The sequence below is a fragment of the Schistocerca americana genome, chromosome 4, assembly GCF_021461395.2.
Source record: "Schistocerca americana isolate TAMUIC-IGC-003095 chromosome 4, iqSchAmer2.1, whole genome shotgun sequence".
In the NCBI taxonomy this organism is placed as follows: Eukaryota; Metazoa; Arthropoda; class Insecta; order Orthoptera; family Acrididae; genus Schistocerca; species Schistocerca americana.
Genome location: NC_060122.1, coordinates 252,981,052 through 252,993,297, shown reverse-complemented (window position 1 = coordinate 252,993,297; position 12,246 = coordinate 252,981,052). Strand labels below are relative to the sequence as shown.

The 12,246-nt window shown below is 41.5% G+C and overlaps 1 protein-coding gene across 1 annotated transcript in view; it reads left to right on the top strand.

The window, feature by feature from the left end:
• The first annotated feature begins 594 nt into the window (after window positions 1–594).
• LOC124612725 (alpha-tocopherol transfer protein-like) overlaps window positions 595–12,246 on the top strand; it is a 59,290-nt gene continuing 47,638 nt past the window's right edge. Inside the window, exon 1 of the mRNA XM_047141092.1 lies at window positions 595–642. The gene's annotated coding sequence lies outside the window, so the exon portion shown is untranslated. The remainder of the gene's footprint in view (window positions 643–12,246) is intronic.

The window sequence follows — 12,246 nt, the reverse complement described above, 5'->3', positions numbered from 1 at the left end:
TCCTTTCTTTCCGCATTTGCAGTTAGATTATAGGATACGGGTTCCGCCTTTTGGAAACACACTGTTTTTTCTTTTTACCCAAACATGTTTCAACGTCTCTGTACCGTCATCAGTGGATTTTTGTTTATTGAAAAGTGTAAAACGTTAACATATTCTAGGTTGTAACTGATTTAACAAAGTGAGGCCTAAAGAACGTTTTTGTTCGTTTTGCTTCTTACCGTGATTTTTCATTATATAGTTTTCCGGAGCAACTATAATGTGTCCTGCACTGAATAGCTTGTCATCTGCAAAGCAAACGAAGGAAATTCACACCCACTGACGATGGGACAAGGATTCTGAAACATCTTTGGTAAAAAGAAAAAGAACCGTATGTTTGCCAAAGGGCGGAATCCTTATCCTATAACAAGTAACTGTATTCGGGTGTGTACGCGAAGTAACACTGTGCGGAAAACAATCGTAGTGCAACAATGTGATCGTGGCGAAGAAGGAAACACTGTATGAGCCAAATCTGCGAGGAAACAGGCGTGTGTACGTCCTTGGCGGTTTCTGGTATAAAACCCGTGAGGCGTGCGATGTGCTCGCAGTTGCTGTGCGGTCGCCCTTGTGTCAAGTCGCGCGGAGGAGGGAGCCCTGGCCACACAGGTGATTACCGCTCTGCAGACGCGTTCGCACTCAGTAACACACTTCGCTTATTCGCTAATTCGCGTGGCTGCAGACTATCTTTTCAAGGGGAAATATATCGTAGGTCATATCTCCCTGCTGGCCGCTGTGGCCGAGGGGCTGTAGGCGCTTCAGTCCGGAACCGCGCTGCTGCTACGGTCGCAGGTTCGACTCCTGCCTTGGACATGGATGTGTGTGATGTCCTTAGGTTTGTTAGGTTTAAGAAGTTCTAAGTCTAGAGGACTGATGACCTCAGGTGTGAATTCTCATAGAACTTAGAGCCATTTGTACCATTTCTCCATAGTAACAGGGCTATAAACCTGGAATGAGAGAGACCTCTCTGAAGTTACCGAATTTTCTTGGATAGAAGTTTTGTGTGTGTCCCGCCTGTTAATCATCACATCGTAACCCAGGCGCTCGTATGTAACTTAGTGTGTTTGCAACGAATTCTGTCTGTAGACACTTCCTTCCATTTCCGTTTGCTGCAGTTAACTTCGATATGAATGTTGGATGAACACGTGTTGCTCGATCACTGAAGGGAAATGGTATCACATAAGAACTTGAAATTTTAAAAATTTTACAAGGAAGTGATTTCCTTGCACAGTTGATCCAGAAGCCACTATGAGTGAGGATACAAAGGAATTACAGACATTGGCTGCCAGTGGACATACAGTAGTCCGTGCAGTTGCGCTGACCGCTGTATAGGAGTTGCCGCAATGGTTAGCTGAAGACCCGCGTTCGAGCCCCAGTTCGGCACAAATTTTGGACTTCTCCATTGATTTAAAACAATGCTCACGAGCAGCCAATGTCTGTAATTCCTCTGTCTCTTATTCTCTTTGTTAACTGGGCTATTTGTTAAATCATAAATATTCTCTACTGACCGGTTATTATAGCATCGAGAAGTTCCATCACAATAGCGAAAGCCCTTAATACCATTCGGCTGCTACGCGTCTCGAGGTTGGTCCCAAGCAACGATGGACGTGGAGGAGTTACTGATAATATAATTGTGCACCTTAATTCCTACAATAAAAGCACTAAACTACAGGCACTCAGACCTATGAGATAAAAATAAAATTCGTTTTGTAGTTACACTTATTTATATAATAGTAGTGAAAGCTATGCCTACACGGAATCAGCAGGTTTAGATTCCTTACTTACTGATTTCTGTCGAAATGTTATAAAATCGCTTTGTAACCGATTTACTTCTCGCAGTTATGCACAGAATCTGACTACCTCTACAACTCTCGATACTCCTGCCACAAGCACATTACGTACTATTTAATATTGTGTTCAGCGTGGAACACATTATAGCTTGTGTTTTGGTCAGAAAGTGAGAATAGTAGCAACTCGAAAGTTAGTAGGGAAAATCATAGTGCCTAATTAAACGCAACGATGTGCTGAACCTGAGAATTACAAGCGAGTTATAGGGTCCTCCGTAATTTATACGAGTGATGGTCAGATACCAGATACACAGTAATTGAGAGTTTTTTTCCGGGTGACTGTAGGTTAACACTGAATCCTTTCGACCTAATTCTTCGGCTTAGGCACTTTTCTGACCATAACGATCTCCTTTCACAATGAATGTTTGTCTTCACATACGAGGAGACTTGTTTCTCGTGCAATGTCATTCAGTCCTTTTACTATAACGCAGTTATTTAGGATATCTGCTTACGAAACTTATGGTAAATACCAGAGAATCTTGGTCTTTGAAGCTATTCAAACAAGGAAGCAAGTGTTTACTTTTAATAAAGGAAAAATATAACATATTCCATGTATTAAGCGTACAATTAAAGCCTGTACTGAAGTCAGAATTCCATAGGCTTCTGTAAGACTGCAGGAAGGGAAATGAGGCAATAGCATATCTTTAACATGACATCATCAGTTTCATAAGACTTTGTTTTATGAGGATGGTAGTCAGAATTACCCAGCAACTAAGCAGAAGTGTTTCAGGGGTACTGTGAATCACCAAGATTAGGTTTGCCGCCTATATGATACAGTTTCTCCGGAGCACGAATCTAGGTCGAGGCGTGCAGTAGAGAACTTCAGACCTCTCCAACATGGTGCAATGTGCTCCTTTCAAAATACGACTGGACTGATTTTTACTCGTGAGTCTTCTGACAGGTCTGGTGCAGTCCGCCACGAATTGGTCTCCTGCGCTAACATCTTCATCTCAGAGCAGCACTTGCAATCTACGTCGTCAATTATTTGCTCAATGCACTCACTCAGATCTTCCTCTGCAGTTTTCCTCCTCTACAGCTCCCAATAGTGAAACAGATGTTATTCCTTAATGTCATAACGTCGCTTTTTCTTCTCAGTATTTTCCGTATGTTTCGTTATTCGCCGATTCTACGGAGGACTTCCTTACCTTATCAGTTGACCTAATTTTTAACATTCCTCTGTGACACCATATCTCCAACGCTTCGATTCTCTTCTGATTCTGTTTACCCACTATCAATGATTCACTATCGTGCAATTCTACGCCACAAACGAACATTCTCAGAAACTTCTCCCTCAAACTGAGGCCTACGTTTGATACTAGTAGACTGCCCTCGGCATGGAACGCCCTTTTTGCCAGTGCTAGTATACATTTTTTCTCCTCCTTGCTTCATCGGTCACACGACTTGATGCGCAACGCAGTATTTACTTCTTGAGTATTGCAGAGGCCCTTGAGATGAACTGTATTCGTCTGCTCACTCACTTTGGTCTGCCCTAGGACCTTGCCATCCTCCCTCCCGAAGCGAAATTAGCTAAGCTGTTTTTCCTCGCAACATGTTTAGCATTTCGTCTGGCAACTGACACTCAACTAATGAAAGGGCTGGCTGATCGTTCTGTAGCAAAACCACACACGCCTTTCTAAAATGGCAGGTGGAGTATGCTCGGGCAGGCAACGCGTACAGAAGTCTCTGACAAATAATACTCTGCTCCATTAGGGCCTACTACTATCTCACTGAAATAAGACTGCACTCCTTAACGTTTTATAACTCAAAATAAACTCAAGCACACGTAAATCTGATGATAAGTGGAATTTTTTTCCAAAGTACTTCCTTGAACTCTATTTAACTTGTGTGACTTTAACGGTGATGAGAAGGACAGTTCCTTTAAGTCTGTGCGCAATCTGATTCAGTTTGGCTTAGGAAAATCTCCGTCACTCATTATCTTCTACATTTGGTGTCATGAATGGAATCCCACCACCATTGTAAAGTTTAATTGCTGCCGAAATCGCAAGATTCACACAGTTCTTCGTTGTCTGAAATTTTCAACAGGCAGTCGTTTCACAACGTACTCCCGTAGATAAAGTTAGAAACAGAAAATTTATGTGAAATGGCGTAAACGTGAAAAGTGGACGTATTTTATTTGCGCGTATTTTCCATTCCCAACTCAAGGTGTGCACCAAGAGTAAGTCCGAGAGAAGGATCGTCGATTCGCAAAGTGGCCTCTCAGTGGAAATATGCCGCTGGGACTGACTACTGCCATACACTTCAGCTAGAGTCACACTGCTACATTCATACTGTATGTATGTAAGTATTGAACTGGGGACCTAGAAACGACGGAGAGGCTTCGTCTCCGTCGTAGCCCTCAGTGGTACACAACCACATAACAGGGTACAGCAGTCCACTCATCTCACCGCCACCCCACACCGAACCCAGGGTTATTCTGCGGTTCAGCCTCAGTTGGCTAGCCGGGCGGGCTTGCGTTCATACTGACTTTGACGTAAAGTACTGAGTTTGATATGAAAAAATGTATTAGTACTTCAATTAGAACAAGAATAACAACATGTTGTGAAATATATCCCCTGTCTGCATTGACGGCAAGCAGTATGTTTTATTGAATGTAGTGGCATAGAAACATTCGACTGCGGGGTCTACAGGTCGCTGTTGGAGACGGTCGAATCACGTGAATACCTCATAAGAACAATGTGTCGGACAATAAACGCAATCATCAACTTTGTGCGCAGCGACTCTATGTGACCATAAGGAAGGATAGTAACAAAACAGCCAAGTTTCCTTCGGCCTGTACACCGATAAAGTTTTATGGTGGCATGGCGTACTGGTGGGAGTTTAATGAATTATAACTCACTCAAATGAAGATCATTATTTATAGTTGAAATCTCGATACGCAACACTGATAAAAAACTAACAGGATGGCGACTGATTACTGTATTCCTATCCTCCTTTACGCCGCGCGGTGTGGCCGCGCGGTTTAGGGCACCATTTCACGAATTGCGCGGTCCCTCCCACCGGAGGTTCGAGTCCACCGTCGGGCGTGGATGTGTGCGTTGTTCTTAGCACAAGTTAGATTAAGTAGTGTGTAAGTCTAGGGACCGATGACCTCAGCACACATTTTTATCCTTCTTTACAATAAAAACAACTTCTCTTTATTAGCGTGCTGGAAAATTACGAGTCATCTCTTTGAGCAATGTTACTGGGACGACCAAGTCAAACTTTTCAACCATATTGAGCCACATTAATAAATCTGAAGTAAGGTCTATATTGCAAAACTTGAACTTAATTTCACATAATGAAAACGAAAGCAACAATTAATAAGACAACACTTTCAAATAGCAGTCTTCAGATCGGAGTTAAGAAATTTTCTGTGGTTCATAAATCCGGAAACCTAATGAATTACGAAAGAAACACAGCTCCTGACACAGCAGATATGCCGTTGCTGTTGCTGTAGAACGGGTAAATCTACGTCAGTATTCCTACAGACGAAGTAGATCCTGCAACTGACTTCATTCGCTTCATAATATTCCCCTGAATCAACTGGCACAAAATGATGGACAAGAACTTTACGTTTTGACGTGTGACCCCTGCCAGTCTACAGAGTAAACCAACAAGTTTTCACTGTAGCCTACATATTCGTTATGAAACGGCTACGAATGTATTGATATTTAAGACAATTTCAATATATCTTTAATTTTCCGCCCCATTTGCACATTCCTGCATTTTTTCAATTTTGGCGTTTTTACAGAATGGCTATTTTCGGTCTCCCTGTATCATCTTCAGATTTATGCAGATGAGTCAGCATCTCGTCGTGTCTGCATCAGAACCATACATCAGTGAACCATGGAGATCAAAATTAGTCATAGTGCAAATATATACCGTATACACACTAACTGTATCTGACAAATAAATGACGTATTAAAATAAAAGTATTTGTAGTTCTACTGGACAGGACTGTTAAACATCACGAACGTACCAGCACACAAAATTCGAAAAGTTTCTGTTTTGAAAAACGAAGTAGGTTTCACTGGTTTTTTACCCATGTCCTTTACCAAATGGTAAATCCTTAGTAGCTCTGTCTAGTAGGTGGCTAGCCTGCCTAACTGACGTGCTTTTCCTTTGTTTTACGGAAACTAGCTCCGATGCATTGTATTAACTTCTTTAATTCAAAATAACAAAACTAGACACAAGGGTTTTAATGCCACTCACAAGGGGAGGCCGCCAATTGTGAAATTCAGATTCAATTCATACTGCGCATGATAAAAGCTCATGGCCAGAGGTGTAATGTGGCAAAGCACCAAGATGCACTTCTCAGCCGTTGTCGAGAAAATCGACAGTTAAAATAAACCGTTGCGGTGAAATACTCTCAACGATTAATGTTTATCGACAGCGTCGTAGCGCAGCGGTAAGCGCTCGGGTTCGTAATCCGAAGGTCGCCGGATCGAATCTCGCGCCATGCAATTTTTTTTTTTTAGTATTTGTTTTTGTTATTCAAATGTGTCTATACACACACACACACACACACACACACACACACACACATATATATATATATATATATATATATATATATATATAATTCCCGGCAATCAGTTGCAACAATTATGCATATAATAAGTTGTTGAAGGTCGTTTGTCGTGGAAAAACTGGCGACTTCGAACATCATTATGTTTTCCGCAAACAAAGTTGTATTTCACAAATGTTATAAACTGTCTTCATAATGTTAACCACGTATAGTTAACGGAAGACGTAGAAACGATATTCCGAAACGAATACGTATAACGTAAGTCAAACGTTCGAATTAGAATAGAAACCCCACGAACACAAATTTGCTGTGGCAGGTATGAAATATAAGCTCCGTTACTCGCTCGTTACACTTGAAGGACAGATGTTGAATGGGCCGAAACGAGCCGCCGCATAAAAGCGTAGTTGCCTGCTAACTTCGAAAGAAGGTAGATGCGGTCCCTAGCGCAACTTATAACATCGGTGAAAATCAGTGCGGACGTGAGAGCTTTGGTACACCCTGTTAAACAAACGGAAAAATGGAGGCGGTTCAATTGGAGAGCGATCCGCCTTCACCAAAATGCATAAGCAATTCATTAATAGTTTGTATTTTGAATTACGAAAAACCAATAATAAAAAAAATGTTGCATGGCGCGAGATTCGATCCGGCGACCTTCCGATTACAAACCCGAGCGCTTACCGCTGCGCCACGACGCTGTATAAAATTATTAACTGTAGAGGGCATTTCACCGCAACGGTTTATTATAACTGTCGATTTTCTCGACAACGGCTGAGAAGTGCATCTTGGTGCTTTGCCACATTACACCTCTGGCCATGAGCTTTTATTATGCGCAGTATGAATCGAATCTGAATTTCACAATTGGCGGCCTCCCCTTGTCAGTAACATTTAATCCAGCACTGAAGAACAGGTCCATGGCCTGCGAACATTCCGAGCAATACGGCCAGAAGGCTGGTGGGAGTGTATGCGGCGAGCGACATTCCTTCCATCAGGTTGCACAACGCTCCTTGCAAGAAGCAAGGCCAGCTGAGGAAACACTGTAGTCTTTTGTAATACAAATGTCTGAAACATGAATGTCACTTTTATTTTATCTTAGAACACAGGTACAGTTTCAGTCTACTAGGAAATATCCAGACAGCACAGCATTTAGTATGCCAAGTTACCACAATGTAAGACGACGTAATACTCGTGTAAGTGTCGGAGATTTTCTAAATTGCATTCTTAATTTCCTTGCACTTGTGATACGGGTTTTAAACGTACTGTTCTACGTGGGCTTGCGGTAGCGTTCCCGCTACCCGCGCATTGAGTCCCGCGTTCGATTCCCGGTGGGGACAGGGATTTTTCCTCCCTCGTCATGACTGGGTGTTGTTGTGTCGATTTTCCATCTTCATCCCCATAACGGGCGGAGGAAGGCCATGGCAAACCACCTCCGCTAGGACTTTGCCTAGTACGGTGGTGCGGGTCTCCCGCATCGTCCCCCACGAGCCTCGGAGTGTGGGAGTATGGGACCTCATCATCTACGTGAAGAGATACTCGAAAAACATTTAAGTTGCGCTGGCACTATGGCTCGGTTTCTGAGTATTTCGTAAGTAGATTTTCAGTTGACTAGTGCTATTAAGCGTAAGTTACTTCGGGGCCGGTAAATAGATTTCTCGTGTGAGAAGTGTTTAGCAACATTGTGACTTGATTTCTGACGGGAGTCTGTATCTTGTCTTCTCTCGATAATGGGATAGTTTCTGACATTAAGATGTATCATCACCGAAAACACTATAATTGCAAATATATAAGCGACAATATTCTCCTGATATACGGGAGCAAAAACTTATGTTGTTGTAGCTCTGTAATTTGTTTATAATTGTTATTAAAGATAAGTAATGGTAAAAATAATTGGCCTTATCTCTCAACTTTCATTGGCATTTCAATGTCTAAATTCTCCGCATAGTGTTAGATCATATATGTAACAGATGAATGTTAGATGTAATTTTTTCTCTGTTGATTTGTGTCTATCGCATGCCAAGAAAAAGAAAAAAGGTTTGCTTACATATATGTAATGATCGCAACATTAAAGAATTTACAGTCTGTGTCTATATCTATTTGAGATCTTACCGTACATGAGAGTAATGTCCCATTTGTTCGACAGTAGTTAGTGTAGGATCATTTCTGCTTACAAACATTGTTCTCTCAAGTGCAATTGTTCACATATACGTGACGTTCATTAACATCTCTCTGTGTGACTTCCTCCACGGCAGTTTTTTGGAACTGTATAATAATACCCATAATATAAATTTCTGCTGAAAATAGTTAAAAGATCTAATCACTCTTCAGGGCTTAATAGGTGCCTTTCTTCACTGGTTATCATTCCCGGAAGATGTATACATGTACTCACACACACACAAAGACACACACACACACACACACACACACACACACACAGTACCGAATAGTAACATTATATGTTGTCTTCTTTTTAACCAATAAAAAAATATAAGTGTATCCATTTCATGTACTCTTCTGACACCATAACACATGAAGGAATGATTGCAGAAAAATTATCTCAGTGATTATGACCAAGGAAAAGAAAGTTGTGCTCTTGTTATTATTATTATTATTCCTATTATTCTCACTACGTTCATATTTTGCTGTGGTATGATACACGTCACACTACAAAGAAATATAGCTGGAGTTTCACACTACTGGTCCATTCTTGTGTGAAATCAAATATACAGGACGATTTAAGCGCTTGTCACAAACTGAAGAAAGTGACAGAGGAACTTACGATCTTGGCATAGAAATTTCAAGAAAACTGAAATCTTTTCACATAAATCACCTGAATACAAACGAGGGCTCCGCCAATACACTGCACTTTTATACCTTGTGTACGTGACGCTACCGCCACCTGTATATGTGCATATCGCTATCCCATGACTTAAGTCCAACGAAGATTATGTACTGAGGTGTCAGTGTATAATCTTCGTTGAAATTTCAGGCAAGTGTGCACTGACTATCTTTGCTGTTCGTAGCACTGGCTTACGATTACTTCCAAGAGCACAAGTTCCTGTGTTATGACACAAGAACTTCCGCATCCTGTATCAGGCCCTTCAATCTGAGTATAAGTATTGGTATCAACCTGTATACAAATGTAACAATCTGTGTGCAAGTGACATCTTAAGACAGTATGTATTTAATTTTCCATTTGTTTCACATTATTATTCAACAGCATCACAACTGTAGAGTTTGTGACAGAGGGCATCAACAAGCTGCAATTGATGTTTTCAGATTGCAGGGAACAATCGAATTTTTTTAAGTCTAACGAACAGAAAATAATAATAACTTGTATAATTTGTTTTTTAAAATATAACAGTAAGCTTTAAACCAGCTATCTTTAAGATGACGTTTTATTCATTATTTTATATTTTGATTTTATAATTATTTTAGGTTTTTTTATGAAGATTATTGATTTAATTTTTAATCTTTGTAATAATGATAGAATTAGTATATTAATTTGTATAAAAATTTTACCTTGTAAATATTTTATAAGGAACTAGGCAAAATTGATTTCCGCCTGTTTATCAAAAACATGTCCTCTTGAAAATATTTTGAGGTCTGGTCTGCTCACTGAGCGGATTTTTAAAGAGCCGCGGTATTTTGACCGTGCAGAGGTAGCATAACCATTAGTCTCTTAATTAGTGGCTGGAATGAATGGTTTGACGAGAAATCAACTGTCTCTTAATAAACTTTTGAATTTAACTTTTGAGACAAAAGGCTTAAATTCTTCTTTAGGATGGACTACTTTTTGAGTCTAAAAGTCGATCACTGACGTGCAGGAGAGTGATCTTGGCTGTAAAATGATCACTAACGTTCAACTATAATATTCTTGGCTGAAGGTCAGTCCCTGAGGTTGCGCTCGATTGTTCGTACATAGACAAAGTCCAAGAGGCCGTGGTCGTCAGCGAGTGGTAGGCTGCTCGAGCATGGATAGCAGGAAGCGGTGAGCTCGACGTCAGTTGAAAATCAAGTCCAACAAGTTCGTGAACGGACGACGTGATTCACTCGGGGCTCACGAGAAGTATGGACGTCACAGTAAGGGGCCTGTCCGCCACACTTCGAGAACTCTTAGTTCCGTGCAGGGCCCACGGGAAATGAGTATGTATTTGAAAAGGTACCCGCTATAGGTCATAACTATGTCCCGTGCTATCGAGAACTTGCATGTATTTAAACGCGCAATCAATAATTGGTTCAAATGGCTCTGAGCACTATGGGACTCAACATCTGAGGTCATCAGTCCCCTAGAACTTAGAACTACTTAAACCTAACTAACCTAAGGACATCACACACATCCATGCCCGAGGCAGGATTCGAACCTGCGACCGTAGCAGTCACGCGGTTCCGGACTGACGTGTCTAGAATCAATAATTATTAAATTCATCTGAAATAGTTACTCGGTCCCGTCAGAGACGGCTGCTGGCAAACGTAAGACTTGCAGTATCACATACTATGGCGTACGCACCACGGCCTGTCTTCTTACGGGCCTCGGATTCGCAAGAGTGAAGTAGTGCTCGCCCTGTTTACGTCTACATCTCTGGCAGCGAGGCCGGCACTACGCCATGCCGTGATGGCTGCTGAGGGTTTCGATGTTATTGAATTCCTTTCGTTCTATCTCCAGTGATAGTGTCTAGTGTCGTTAGTGGGTCGTTGCTTTGAAAATCTGAGGTATAGTAGTGTGTGGTCGGTGACTGTGCTGCAGGCGGTAGTCTGGATATACAGTAAAAAACACACACACATACATTGGCGCAGAGGCACTACGTCAAACGTGGAAGTTCCTTCGTACCACCTCGCTGATCGTCCTATGCCAGACTCATTTTGCCAGAATGCTTTGCATCAATATGAACAACAACCACAAGAAGAAAAGGGATAGCACAGGTATTAAGACATCAGGGAGTAACTTCTATGGTACTAGAGCACGCCGCAGGGAAGAGGAAGACGAAGATCGGATACAGCCAGTAAATAATTGAGGATATAGGTTGCAAGTGCTTCTCTGAGATGACGAGGTTGATGCAGGATGGGAATCCATGGTGGGCAGCGTTAAACCAGTCAGAAGACTGTAGCATTTTCTGGGGCCATAGAATAAGAAACGGTGACAACGATTGCCTAAGACACAGCTACGTTAACTCATCGCACATTCATTAATATTCTCACAGTTTCAAGAGATTTAGAGCTTTCTCTCTATACAACACTTTCTCTCAAAATTTATACACAATTCAAACAATCAGCAAATTGCTCCAAAAAGTGCGCCCTTACGTCTATCCGATGACATATGTGGTTGGATAGAACGTTTTCTAACAGACAGAGAGCAGTATGTCGTCCTGAATGGGGAGACTTCAACAGAAACAAGCGTAACATCAGGTGTGCCCCAGGGCAGCGTAATAGGTCCGCTGCTTTTTACGATTTACGTAGACGATCTGATTGATGGTGTTGACTGCGGCATTCGACTTTGGCGATGATGCTGTAGTCTACAGGAAAGTAGTGTCATACAAAATTCGTGAACAAATCAGTGAGGATTTGCAGAAAAGAAATGTGTGGTGTAATGACTGGCAGTTATCTCTCAATATTACTAACTGTAATCTACTGTGTCTAACAAAACGAAAATCCCCATTAATGTCCGAGTACAAAATAAATGCCCAGTGTTTGGAAGCGGTAACATCCGCCAAGAACCTGGGTGTGACTATTCGGAATGATCTCAAAAGAATCGATCAGATTACAAAAGTAACGGGAAGGCTAACTCTAGATTGACGTTTATTGGTAGAATTCTGAAGCGATGCAGTCCTTCAACAAAGGAAATTG